The sequence below is a fragment of the Euprymna scolopes genome, chromosome 24, assembly GCF_053919585.1.
Source record: "Euprymna scolopes isolate OS-2025 chromosome 24, ASM5391958v1, whole genome shotgun sequence".
NCBI classification, from domain to species: domain Eukaryota; kingdom Metazoa; phylum Mollusca; class Cephalopoda; order Sepiida; family Sepiolidae; genus Euprymna; species Euprymna scolopes.
In genome coordinates this window covers 79719281-79734080 of record NC_136505.1, presented here as the reverse complement: position 1 = coordinate 79734080, position 14800 = coordinate 79719281, and positions in this window count along the sequence as shown.

The window sequence follows — 14800 nt, the reverse complement described above, 5'->3', positions numbered from 1 at the left end:
AAAAGCGATTGTTACATCTCCGTTTGCAGCAACGATTGACCATTGTTTTGAGCATAAGTTGTCTTTCGAACCAGTAAAAGCATGTTGTATGCTGTCTGACAAACGAGTAACTAACAGTTGTAGCGTCATCAATTCTTTACTAGGAATTAATTATTTTGAATTAGGGAAAAGGGACCATGACTGCTAAAATTTTAACACTTGATAAAAATGTGGAAAACTCATTTTGTATATAAATGCTAATAATTATTACAACTGCATTTCGAAAAATCACAAAACTCGAATCGCTGCGCTAGGTGTGTCAGAATGTTTTGGAATTTTTGACCCCCTTAACACAAATCTGCGAATAAAGTATGCAAAACTCGTAATTTATTTTTTTTTTTTTTAAGTGGGTTGTTTAATTCCTTTATGGAATATACTTCCAAAATAAACTTTTTTTTACAATAATAGAAATATTATTTTTTATTAAAGAAAAAAGTGTTTACAAAGTGCATGCGCGCTCATGCAGCCATTTTTTTCTACGTAATGAAATTAATTGAATTTTACGAGTTAATTTTATTTTCAATTTTTTCAATTTAAAAAATCTATCAAAATTTTTCTATTGGTTCAATTTTTAAGATATTTTCAGGTCTAATGTGAAATTTTATGCTCTTTCCAATAAATCGAATATAATATTCTAGACAAACGTTTTTTGTTTAAGCCCCCCCCCATTTTTAAATGTCTATTAAAAAGTAAATAATTAATTTTCTTCACCTCAAATTTATATATTACAAATTGAAGATAAAGATAAATAAATAAAATAATCTAGTTTAAATCAAAAACAAAAGAATAGTTATGTGCAAATTTACCTGTAAAGTCAAACGTTTAAAACCTTTTTTTTTTTTAAACACGTTTATTTTTTTAAAAAGTTAAACCTTACATTTTGAAAATATTGTCCTGTAAAAATTGGACTCCTACATTAATTTTTTCTATTTCATTCAATGTTTTGGGGTTGTTTTTTAGATTTTTGAAAAAAAAATTCATTGCATAATGAAGAAATAAAATATTTTAAATCAAGAACTCGTGTAATTCTTTAAGAGAATAAAAAAAAATGGAAAATTTGTCGGCGGGTATTTTTTCTTAAGTAAACTTTGATGAGTGAAATGTGATCCTTTTTTCAAATACGGTGACCCATACTTGACTAATTTGCTTGTTGACAGTAACCACATGTCAGAAATTCAAAAGGGAGATAAGACAGATATCAGCACTTCAAATGTTTGTTTCTTTATATAGTTACTACCGGGAAATATATTTGGTCTAATGTGTTGTTTTTACGTTTTTGAAATAATTAATTATGGCGGTTTTCAGCCTCCGTATTTCTCAACTGGAAAAAGGGAGGCAACTCCGCTCTGTGACCACATGTTATTAGATTTGAAAATCGCGGTCTTTTTTAATGTTTGCTTAAAAATTCTTTATTTAAAAAGTACATAGAATATAAAATATAAATATGGACAAATTATTATAAATGAAGAATGGAAGCACCCATTGATTAGTATTTTTTATAGGTAAGTGAATTTTTGGAATTTATATATATTTATTATATTTGGAGTAAGTTAAAATTCGTTGAATTTCTTTAAATCTTTTGTAAAGAAAACCGATTAAAAAATTTATTGCATATGTTTCTATTAAACTTTTTATTATTTTAAAATTTGGTCTTACTCCTTTTATTGAAAAATAATTTAGGGTTTAAATTACATTTTTCAACTAGTTATAAGCTTCGAAATATACTGAGTCTAATTATTTAGATTTTTATCACTCATTTTTAATGGCGCTGAGAAAAAGCACGTCTTGTAGAACATACACGTATAGGTTTATTCATATTTTACATTTCTCCGTGTTTTACCACTTTTTTCGCCTTTAAACTCAAATTTCAGCAGAAGAAAGAGGTCTTATACTAACCGTAGAAATATACAACTCTCTCAAACCGATTCTTAGACTAAAAAGACTGCCGAACCTTTTTTATCTCTTTACGTATTTTCGGAAAGAGACTCTTCTGATTTATGCACGTCACTTCCGCCTCACACCTTATCATGCTTTGTTCATTGCTCATATTTTTACCCAATGATTTTTATTAGAATTAAATATTCATTTCATTATCAATAATATTAATTAAAATTCTAATATGTTTATATTTAAATATGCTGACCCTAATACTCGGCTATATAAGTGATGATTAAAACTCAAAAACTTTCATAGGTTTATGCTGTAACGATTATATGTATGGGAATCGAGTTACTGGTTATATCTGTCTATCCGCGTACGCGATTTTAGGTCTGAGTTAATATTGTTACTGAAATGTCAGTTCTATTCTATGTAAATCTTTATTCATGCGATAAATCAGTTGTTCCAAAATTTTCAAAATATTATTCGATGATCGGGCAAGACAGCCAAGCCAAATTCATGCGGGGATGTCAAGAGATATCGCTACAATTGGTTGGCCATTCTGCACTTGGTCTGGGGAGATCATCTGAAATTAATCGATTACTGATCGGACAAAGAGTGGACAGTGGTCTCCATTACGATGCCATTCAAGCGTCTCTCATATTTTCATGATTTCTAATCGAGTTGGACACCATTGACCATCGGAAATTACCCATCAGTATTTTCATTGATTCTGAATGAAGGTATCCCAGGCGCAGTCATCAATAAAGAAATATTCATGGAAGGGATGGTACCGATAAAGCACGGGTGTGATATTCCGAGAAAGAATAAAGGAAAGAAAGAAAAAAAAGAAGTAAATAAAGAAAGAAAAATAAGTAATTGAATTGGGAGAAAAAATAGTGTATATAAAATAGAGTAAGTTTATAATGAAAAAAAGGAAGCCGGTAAAAGAGAACCATTAAATGATGATGAAATACGGAAAGAAGGAGATAGAATAGATCAGAGAGAGGGAGGGGGGAGAGAAAGAGTGTGTGTGTGTGTGAGAGAGAGAGAGAGAGAGAGAGAGAAAGAAAGAAAATTAGAACACGAGAGGATGAGCAAATAATGAAAATCTCAGAGTAAATCGACGACATAGATGAAATAAATTAAAAAGAGGAGTGTTTCATAGAATAAGGTAAACAGAGAGAATGGTGAGTTCGATGGAATAAGGTAAATACGAAAGAAACGATTAGAGCTGGATGAGAAAATGAGACGAAAGGTATTTTAGAGAAAAAATACGAGCAAAAAAATAACAATATGAATAAGTGCGCAAGTACAACGCAAACAATATGTGAGAAATATATATAAAGAATCACAGGCAAATACACACACAAATATATGTACGGGAACATTTTACGTTTAATTGATATGTAGAGCATATCCTCCACCCTAAATTCTTAAATAATTTTTTTGTTGTTTTCTTTCTGACATGTTTTTTAGAGTGTTAAAACGCACACACACACACACACACACACACACACACACACACACACATATATATATATATATATATATATATATATATATATATATATATATAGAGAGAGAGAGAGAGAGAGAGAGAGAGAGAGAGAGAGAAGGAGAGAGAGTAAGAGGGTATCAATAAAGTAAGAAAATGATACTATAAAAATATATACTAATAAATATAAATTTATTCGTTTATTCAATACGGGTAAGTAAGAACTTTTTGTGCCATGGTATTTCGTAGCCAAATACTTCTCATCATATTGTTTGATCTCGGCCCGAAGGTCAAGAAATCTCTTTGGAATTCGCTGAAAACGGTGTTAGTTATCGAGAATTTATTTTGGTGTGACAAACCTCTTTTACATGCCCAATCTGGAACTCCCCCACCCTTATTTTAGTAATTCGATCAGTGTACCCTGCCCATCTATACAACCTCTACTTTGACTATTATGTCGCTACACCTCTGCTATAATAATTTTCTCCCATCACTCTCCCCATCATTACATTTATTTTTAACGACCAAATAGAAATATCACTCTCAGATAACCCCTGAATACACCCTCCCCTTTCTCATGTTGAACCTATCCAACAACCAACTTATCCATACCAATGCTGATATGCAATACGAAATATTCTCATATACCCTCTTCAAATACTCATCATCACTTATCAAATTCTTCCCAATATGCCTCCCAGACTACTTTTACTCATAACCCCTTTATTTTCTTCACTTAAAGCATAAATTTAAATTTATCTGTAATCGCCGCCCTCTCCACCCACAATGAAAATACCCTCTTGATCTCCCCCATTCCAGAATTTAACTTTCGCCTATAAATAAACCCCTATAATTGGCATTGCTTTATAAAACTCAACACTAAATCTTAATAAATTCGGCCCACTCTAACTTGATACATTTTTACTTACAGCAGAGAAATCTCACTGTTAGAACCCATGACATATAACCCCAATATAAGCGGTCACGCCGAAATAAATTCGCGATAACTAACACCGTCTTCAACTAATTCCAAAGAGATTTCTTGACCTTCGGGCCAATTGTTGTTACACGCTAATAAAAAAAAAAAAGTTTAAAAAATTGGGTGCTAAGTATGACGTCCCCAAGTACGAAAGGGCGAATGCAGTATTATGGTGGAAGAAGATTCTAGCTAAGAGAAATTTTTGTTTAGTTCTAGAGTGACAAGAATGAGTAACGACCCCCATTTCCCCCCTTTTGAGCTGGCCTTGTGCAATGTAAATCTTTGCCTTAATAAAAGAGTTAATATGAACGTGATGACAACTACTATATCCGATTGAACAGCTTTGCAAGAATGGGTGCTAGTTCCGGTTACATCTTTTTGTGTACTATAACTGAAATATTGACAGGACCAGTTACTTTGTAAGTGTAGTGTTCCGATGCTATACTTCAGTTTTTTGTTCTCTGTAAGTGGGGGAGAAATCCTTCACGACTGAGACGATCTTTATTTTTGTTCCTTTTCTCTAGATTAAGAACGACTCTGGGTCTAACTCTGCCCTCGTGGGGAGGCAAAGTAATTAGGAACTAACCCCCTCCCACAACTAAACCGGCCAAATCTTTAAGAGTCATCGCCTCATCTTACCAGTGGCTTTTAGCGTATTCACTTCCCCTACTCCTCTCTTATCTCTTTGTTCCTCATCTTCACTTAGCTACTGACATTCTATAGTCCTCCAAATACCTAAACCTCTTTGGCTTCAGTTCCGAACTGTGTTATATTTTATTCCCCACATTTTGGTTTCCGCTTATCTATAACAAAGAATTATTCCTACTGCTAATTATAAACATTACTTGGACACTACTGGGATATGCAAATTGAAATCAGGAATACCTACATTATAAACTAAAGAGCAACGCATGTTCACTCCGGACATGAGAAAGTTGGAATAAAAAAAATACATCCTGAAATCAATTGCCGTTTCAAACCATTTTCTACCAAAAAAGTTAGGTAATGTGCATTCATTATATTTTCGTCCCAGCTTTAATATACTAAAAGATTGCAAAATTTCCATCACTAACCGCAACACGTTACCTTGAATCACCATTTAAATTGGATGAAGACTGCATTTCTCACAGAGGAACTTTTATTTATTTATTAATATTTTTTTAAGACATTTCGATATTGCTTTGCACTCAACAAGGGCTTAACAACTTTGCATAACTCCTCTGCGTTTAAGAACTTTCTTTTTTTTGTTTTTTTTACAGAGGCATCACCACTTATCAAGGACAAGAGGCCACTCAAGGATAAGGGTTAAAGAGTGTACAGTAGACATTGGACAATATAATAATCACTAGTAATGAAAATTTGGTAAAATTGATAACTTATATAGAATGGCTCATCAAGAACTTATTTACATTAGACTTGAACACAACCATATTGTAGTCAGCCGGAAAGCAGGAAAACGGAAGACAATTCCACAGGCGTGCAGTTCTAAGAAAGAAGCTTTGTTCATGGAATCTACGTTTAGGTTTAGACACAGATAAAGAGTGGGGGGAATTATTGATAGTGTGTACAGCTAGACGAGAGTTTCTTGTGAAAGTTTAGCGAGGGGGGACCATAGATTGAAGCTCAGTTGAACACCTTCCATGAAAATAACGATACATCAGAGACAAACTCACAACATCTCTTCTGTGAGATAGAGGTTACAAGGAAGAGAAAAGGACATCTCCTACGAGGCTACGAAGTCTATTTTGAACTCTATCAAGGCAGGACAAGTCCTTTCTAGCAGCTCCTGCCCAGATGTGGCAACAATATTCCATCCTTGGACGTACCTGGCTCTTATATAGATAGAGAATAGCATCAGCAGTGAGATATCTACCGGATCGATAGAAAGATCCCACCATTTTTCCAGCTGCCTTGGCAACAGATTTGATGTACGTGTTCCATTTAAGATCAGGAGTAAAGGTCAAGCCCAGAAACTTGTCAAAACTTGAGGCCTCCTGAAGACGAGAGCCATTCATTTCAATTGATGCCAGATGGGGATCAGAATGTTGATGATGTAAAAAGAGAAGCTTGGTTTTAGATGCATTAAAAGTAACCAGCCACTCCTTTCCCCATTGTACTATGTGCTCAAGATCAGAGGAGAGAGAATTGGAGAGAACTTGGTCGTTTACTGTCTTAGATGTGCTACCATAAATGGTAGTGTCGTCAGCATAAATGTCTACAAATGATGCAAGGATGTGATTTGGAAGATCATTAATATAGATCAGGAAAAGAGTTGGGCCCAGGATGGACCCCTGAGGGACACCGGCATTAATACTGTGAGCTTCTGATTTTTGCCCCTCAACTACTACTCTTCAGAACCTATCAGAAAGAAATGATTTAATAATTGAGAAGACATTTCCAGCTATACCATAGCTAGAGATCTTATGAAGTAAACCTTTATGCCATACCCTATCAAAGGCCTTAGATATGTCAAGAGCAATTGCCCTAGAAAGGTTGCCTCCATCGAGAGATTTGCTAATCCTATGAGATATAACTGTAAGCACATTTGCTGTAGATCTAGCAGAACGAAAATCATATTGTGTGTCACTAAGAAGGTTATTCCTGCTGAGGTGGTTGACTATTTCTCTATTTAATATGGATTCCAGCAACTTACACATGGCGCACAGGAGACTTATTGGCCTGTACTGAGAGGGGGATGAGCGATCACCTGAATTCTTAAATACAGGGCATACTGATGAAATTTTCCAGGGAGATGGGAAACTATTCTCCTTAAGACAACGTTTAAATAGTTTTGTAAGTATGGGCGCTAGTTCTGGTTGAAGTTTTTTGAGTACTATAATTGGAATACCGTCAGGGCCAGTTGCTTTACTGGAATCAAGGTTTTTGATTAGCTTGGCAACATCACGTACAGATATACGTATATCACATAGCGTGTTTTCTGATACAGGAGAAAATATTGGGGGTTGGCGGCCTTGGTCGCAAAGGGTAGAATTAGCTGCAAAGTTCTTGACAAAGAGTTTGGCGTTGTCTGATGCTGACGAGATTACCTCAGGTCCATTGATAATAGTTGGGATGGAGCACACGCTTCTGTTCAGGATTCTGTTTGCTATTTGCCAAAACTGGTGGGAACCAAGGCGCTGCTCAGCTACTTTGGACTTAACAGATTGAGCATACAACTCTCTAGCATTCTTTATTACTTACTTACAATGGTTGCTGGCAGTCCTGAAAGCGGCTTTAGTTTCCATACATCTATTACGTTGGAAGCAGTGGAAAAAGTGATTTCTGTGCGCAATGGCAGCAGCACATTCTGGAGAGAACCATGGCTGGCTGTTAGGTTTTTGCTGAAACTTTTTCGAGGGTATGAAACGGTCAATACCTACAATTAACCATTCCGTCAGGTCTAATACTATAGAGGACACATCCTTTTTAAACATGGAATGCAGAGGTAGATCAGATATAAATGTACGGAAGCTATCCCAGTCAGCCTTAGTGTATCGATATACTGTACGATGGAGAGGTACGTCTGGGGACTTATTACATTTCATTTTTATCTTAATTGATACAACAGAGTGGTCGAAAGATCCAAGAGGCGACAGAACAGAAACTGAACATAGTTCAGGGCAAGTTGTGAGAAAAAGGTCTAGTAAGCTCGCATACTGGCCGTCATTGTCAGGCACACGGGTGGGTTCCTGAACAATCTGAGTGAGGTCATAGGCAATGGAGAAATCATGACAGAACCTCCCCTCATCATCGGTCTTGTTTGAGTGGGTCAACCATTCGACGTTGTGAACATTGAAGTCTCCACATACGTGAATGTTAGCTGAAGGATAAGCAGATAGGACTTGGTCAATTTTCTCAGATATGCTTTGAAAGATAGTAACTCCGCTGTTGTGGGGGCGATAGAGAGTAAATATAAATGCAGTAGTGTGAGCTAAAGCAATCCGGATGCACATATAGGGTAAGTTAGGATCTTCCCTGGAGATGTCCCTACCACATGGAAAGCTATCTTTAATATAGGCACATATTCCATGCCCATGGCGATCTTGGGGGTCAGATTTAGAAGTTAAGTTAGAGTATCCTTTAATTGCGAACTCTTCTAGGGAAATAGCCTGTCCAATGCCAGTTTCACTTAAAAATAAAAGGTCTGGTTTAGTCTCCTGTAATTGGGTTTCAACCTCTGGAAGGTTAGAACGTAGACCCCTGATATTGTAGAAGGAGACATGGTAGTAGGGGTCTACGTTGGAAGTTGGAGAACCGGGTTTAATCGAGTATTTTTTCTTGAAACTTGTCATGATGAAATTTTGGAATTTGTGGACTAGGTCGTCAGATTTACTTAGAGCAGGACAGAGAGAGGAAACTAAGAGAGAAAAAGAAATGAAGAATTTTTTTTTTATTATTTGTAGCAAATGATAAGGTAAAGCCGTAACAATTACCCACTAGTATGGCATGGAGAGGCCCCACCAGAAGCTACTGCATGGTCCAGAATCCATTCACCAAATGGCAATACAGCAGCTCCAGTACTTTGCACCTGCTGATAGGACAGCCTCCTTAGTGGTTAATCCAAGGTTCGGGTCCCTGACTATCAGGCGGATAACGTCAGCCCAGACAAAACGTTTACCTCCAGCACCCTTACTAGTGACATGGCTACAAGGATAGACATAGAAACAGAAAATTTCCGCCATCTCTGCCAACTGTTCGCGCAAAATACTGCCAACCTAGAAAACAGCTATTTCTTCTCCCTTTGTCAGAAAAATCACTCATTAAAAAAAGAATTACTCATTAAAAAAGAACTTTCTCCGACTGTATTTTTTTTTTATTGTCATATTTTTATTTCATTTCTTTTTTCACTTGGTTCTTTATGGACCTTGTTTGTTATTCGCAAAAACTCAGAGGAACTAAGCCTCTGTTTTCGCATTTCCTATAATCTTGTTGCAGTGATTGCTGGTAGTTTTATAAGGGACTTTAGTTTTATAATATCTATTATTGCTTTAAAAGCAACTGAAATAATCGTTTCTGTGTGCAATAGCGGTAGCATATTCAGAAATGTGCCAAGGCTGGCTGTTCGGTTTCTGTTGCATTTTTGGAGGATATGTAATTGTCTATATCGATAGTTAACCAATCATTTAAGTCAGATGCTATATCACAACCATGTTTTTTTTTAAGATAGAGCATAAAGGTAGTTCCGATATGAACGTCCGGAAATTGTCCGTCAGCCATTTAGCAATGAATCATTGTAATGATACATACTGTTAATGGAACACCGTAATGATACATACTGTTAATGAAACATACTGTTAATGAAGCATGCTGTTAATGAAACAGTGTAATGAAACATAATGTTAATGATACATAATGTTAATGAAAAATACTCTTGATGAAACATACTGTCAATGATACATAATGTTAATGATACATACTTTAATGAATCATAGTCTTGATGAAACATACTGTCAATGATACATAATGTTAATGATACATACTTTAATGAATCATAGTCTTGATGAAACATACTGTCAATGATACATAATGTTAATGATACATACTTTAATGAATCATAGTCTTGATGAAACATACTGTCAATGATACATAATGTTAATGATACATACTTTAATGAATCATAGTCTTGATGAAACATACTGTCAATGATACATAATGTTAATGATATATACTGTTAATGAAACATACTGTTAATGATACATACTTTAATGAATCATAATTTTAATGAAACATACTGTCAATGATACATAATGTTAATGATACATACTTTAATGAATCATAGTCTTGATGAAACATACTGTCAATGATACATAATGTTAATGATATATACTGTTAATGAAACATACTGTTAATGATACATAATGTTAATGAAACATACTGTTAATAAAACATATTGTTATGATACATAATGTTCTATGAAAAGGAATATTTGAAGTTTTGTTATACTTGTCTTTTTTTAAACGATCGAGTGATCAGAAGATGAGCACAGTTCAGTTTTATGTTAGTAGAAAAAGATCTAAAATGTTGAACATGTAGGAATTTGGGGGTCTTTTTTTTTCTGGTCATCAACATCGGATACCCAAGTAAATTCCGTAACAATCTGAGTTAGGTCATAAGAGAGAAAAACGATAACAAAAACTTCCTTCGTCATTTTATCTGAGTGAACTATTCAACATTGTGAACATTAAAATCTCCACAGACTTTAATTTTAGCTGAGGAATGAGCAGACATTGTATGATCAATTTGCTTAGCAATACTTTCATCATTGTGAAGACGAGAGAGAGCAAATATAAATGTTGTACTGTGAGTAAGCACTACTCTAAAGCACATGTAGAGATTTCGGGGTCTTATTTGAAGATGTTCTGCCACATGGGAAGATATGCTGGATGTCGGTACAGATTCCATGTCCATGGCGATCTTGATGGTCGAGTTTCGATATGAATTTTAAATAGGCTTTGATAGAGAAATCGGCTAAAGAAGTAGTTGAATTTATGTCAGTTTCAGACAAGGTCAGGTTTGGTCTCTTGCAATTGGATTTCAAAAAATGTGAAAGTTGGAACATAGACCTCTGATGTTAGAAAAGGAGATGGGGGTTTACACCGTAAGTTATTATTCTGGGGTTTCTCTTGATTTGTCTGTTGGAATTTTTCATAGTGGAGTTTGTGGAAGAGGTCTTGCTTCCTCTCTGCCATGACTTCAAAATCACGGCAGAGGGGAAGCAAGAGAGAGAGAGAGAGAGAGAAGGGGGGAGTAAGAGAGAGAATGGTGATAAAAGAATTAGTGAAGAAGGAAAACTTTGTAGACTGTTGAAAAGGAAAAGCCGTAACAATTCTCACTGATATGGCATCGAGAGGCCCTATCAGAAGTTATTGTATGGGCCAGACTCCATTTAACAAATGACAAAGTAGCAGCCTCGGTATTTTGTATCTGATGATAGTTACTCTACAGTTGGGATCCCTAACTATCAGCCAAATAAAGTCAGCCTAGGAAAACGTTTACCTCCACCATGCTTAATAGTGATATGGCAACAAGAACAGTATGAAAAGAGAATTCAGTAATCTCTAGCTACTGCTCACACAAAATTACCGATCGAGTAAACAGCATTTTTTCTCTTTTGTCAGAAACATCACTCATTTGTTTGAGAAGAGGACTGAGAGACAAAAGGTTTCTAAGCTGCTGAAAATGCATCCACAAATACCTTTTCTCCTTTTTTGCAAAATTGTTTTGGTAACCTGAAAGTTCAGTTTAAAATCAATGATAATACTCGAAAAAAATTCAGAAAAAGTGAAAATCATTTACAGGGCAAAATTTGGAGTTGTTTAATTATTTTCAGTTAATTAAAAGGCAAACATTTGAGAAAATATTTGAAAAGGTCTACTCCTGTAATATCGTTGATACCAAGAGAAGAGGACCAGAATCACACATAAGCAAACTAATTGTAGTACTTTTTTTGTTTCCATGTGGCTCAAAATAGGCAATTTTATCTCGAACATTGAATATGTTTAATATTTTGGAGTTATTTTTATTTTTCGATGGAGAGTGATAAAGTAAGTTAAATTTTAAAATGTATTTAATTAAATCATCATAACCTTAATTAATAACATTATCAAAATAGAAAGTTAAAAATTCCATATTTTTTTGTTTTTAAAATTGTAAAAGAGTTAAAAAAAATAATATAAGGTGTAGGAATACCTTTCCATTGAACTACTTGTTTGTTGTTCTGACAAAAAAAGTTATAGTACGACGAACATGCACAGAATTGCATGCCAATCTACAGTGTAACTGTTCGTCCAAAAGCTATAAAAAAAGTCATAAAGTCATTTGGCGAGTAACTCCCAAGGTTGCACTGGTGGCGTGGCATGTTGAGTCATCACGTTTTGGATCATGTCAAATCACTGGAGGTGTTCGGATTCGAAAACGGAGTTGTTTGGGATTGTGTTGTGTCAAATCGTCAGAGGTATTCGGGTTTGAATCAACAGAGTTGTTTTGGATCGTGTCGAATAGACAAAGTTGTTAGGGATCGTGTCCTGTAAAATCGTTGTAAGTGTTCGGGTTTGAATCGACGGTGTTGTTCAGGATCGTGTCGGGGCACATGGACTAAATTGTTCAGGACCGTGCTGTTGCATATAATTTTTTTTGTTCTGTCCTCCCTCATGAAGCAACAAGCTATTTCGGCCAACCAAAGCTCATACCAGTATTTGATGGCAGTGAATCCGGACAGTCAATAGTGGAGTGGTTGAGGAAAGCTGAACTAATATGTCAGCTGAGTAGGGGTGAAGCATATGAAATGTGTCATTCTGATTAGTGTCTGCAATGCACATTCATTGCTGGATTGCCTGAATGCTGTTATAATTGTAATGGACCCAATCATAGGGAAAGCGATTGTCTACAGGATAGTGAGACAGTCAGAAGTGCTAGTGTGAAGCCCTGAAGAAATATCAAATGCTATCAAGGTCAGCAGCATGGGCTCATTGTTTGATTTTGTTTGGAAAACGAGCAGGGGGGGGGCGAAAATTCAGTGCCAATTTCATCTCCCAAACTGTTGTAAATGGTGCATTGCCGGTTGAAACTGTTGGCATCAATGGACTATCATGTACAGCTTTGGTGGATACTTGATGCACGCAGTTACTAGTAGTGCTATAAGGAATGGATGAAGAAAGTGACGTCTGTGGAAAGTGACGTCTGTGGAATCACACTTAGCTGCTATGGAATAGGATGCAAGTTAACATTGGTGCAAACCATAGAAATTTTAGTTTTGGATGGACATTTACTTGGATTTGATTTATTGCTTGGGCTGGATGTAATCAAGTGACTGGATTAGGGTTAGGGTTAGCTGTATCTAGTGCCGGTGAGATTACTTTTCCACATTTCAGCAAAACCAATTACCGAGTTTGATTTCTCTGCAGAGTATGAAAAGAACACACTACAAAGGGGGATATACCATAGCAGAAAAACTAAACCTGATAGGAAAAAAGTGACAGCATTTCTGGAATCAGATTAGATAAAAACAGTTGAAACATCTTAGGCACCATGACAATTTTTTTGTTGTTGTTGGCCAATGTAATCAGTTATTTTGATTTCAATTGCTATAAAGAATAAGTTGGCTCGCTTTGAGATTCGTTAATGTGTAAAATGTTAATAGCAGGGAAAACAGTCATGTGCTGCTTAAAAATTATTAGGTTGGTGCAAAAGTAATGTCATTTTTTGGTGTTCAACTTTAAAAGATCATAACTCCTTTCATAATAAACTTTATTAATCAAAATAAGAACCATTAGAATGGACACATTTTTGCCAATGAGAAACAAGTTTACTTATTCTATTAGAATAGAAATCCGGAGTTCTGGAAGCGATGAAGTTATTGAAGGCCGATTCAGCATCATCTCGGTTTTTGAAGCATTTTTCACACAAGTTGTCGAGATGCTTGAAAAAGTGAAAACGCGTTAGGCGAGAGGTCCAGCGAATATGGCAGATCAGGCAGAGTCTAGTAGCCCAATTCGTTCAGCTTCTACAGAGTCAGGTGAGCAACATGCAGGCGAGCGGTGTCATTGAGGAGAATTAGTTCCTTCATATTGAGCAATCTTTGGTTCATATGTTGGAGTTTCTGGTGTATTTCGTCAATTTGTCGGCAGTACTTCTCCGCCGTAATCGTTTTGTCCGGATTCAAAAAGCTGTGATCAATGAGACCAGCCACAGACAGCAAAAAAGTCACCATAACCTTTTTTTGGTGCAAATTCAGCTTTCAATGTGATTTTGCGAGGACCATCTTTAATTAAGGCTTTCAAATGTTCGTTATCAACTGCAGTTGGCCGGTCGCGACTGTCTTCATCTTCAAAGCTCTCGTCACCATTGCAAAATCTCTTGAACCACTGTTGTGCCACGTGTTCGTTAATGGTTTTTGGGCCAAACATATCATTGATATCACTAGCTGTCTTAGTTTTTTGGTCTAGTTTGAACGGGAACATGAAAATCGTGCGGATTTGAATTTTGTCCATGCTGTTGAAAAGCCTGCAAAAAAAAAATGAATGAAGAGAGTGGGAGCAGTAACGAATAACACGGTTTGATAGAGTGAAAAACACGCTTCAAAATTATATATAACATGACTATATATATCAATGAATTAATTCAGAAATCATATATAGAAGTAACATATGTGAGAAAACGATATTGTTTTTGCACCAACCTAATAATTAATTTAAAAAATTTGAAATTCAAGCGTGAAGCCCAAATCTTAAGAATCGTTAAACCTGATTATAAAATAATATAAAATAATCAACTGATACCTTAGTTTATTTTATTGACGTTCTAACTTGAAAAAGAAAAAGAAAAATGAAATCATTTGCCAGCAAAATTTAACCCTCCAAAACTTTTCCTAATATTTATGCCAGGAAAACCAAAATGCAGGATATTTT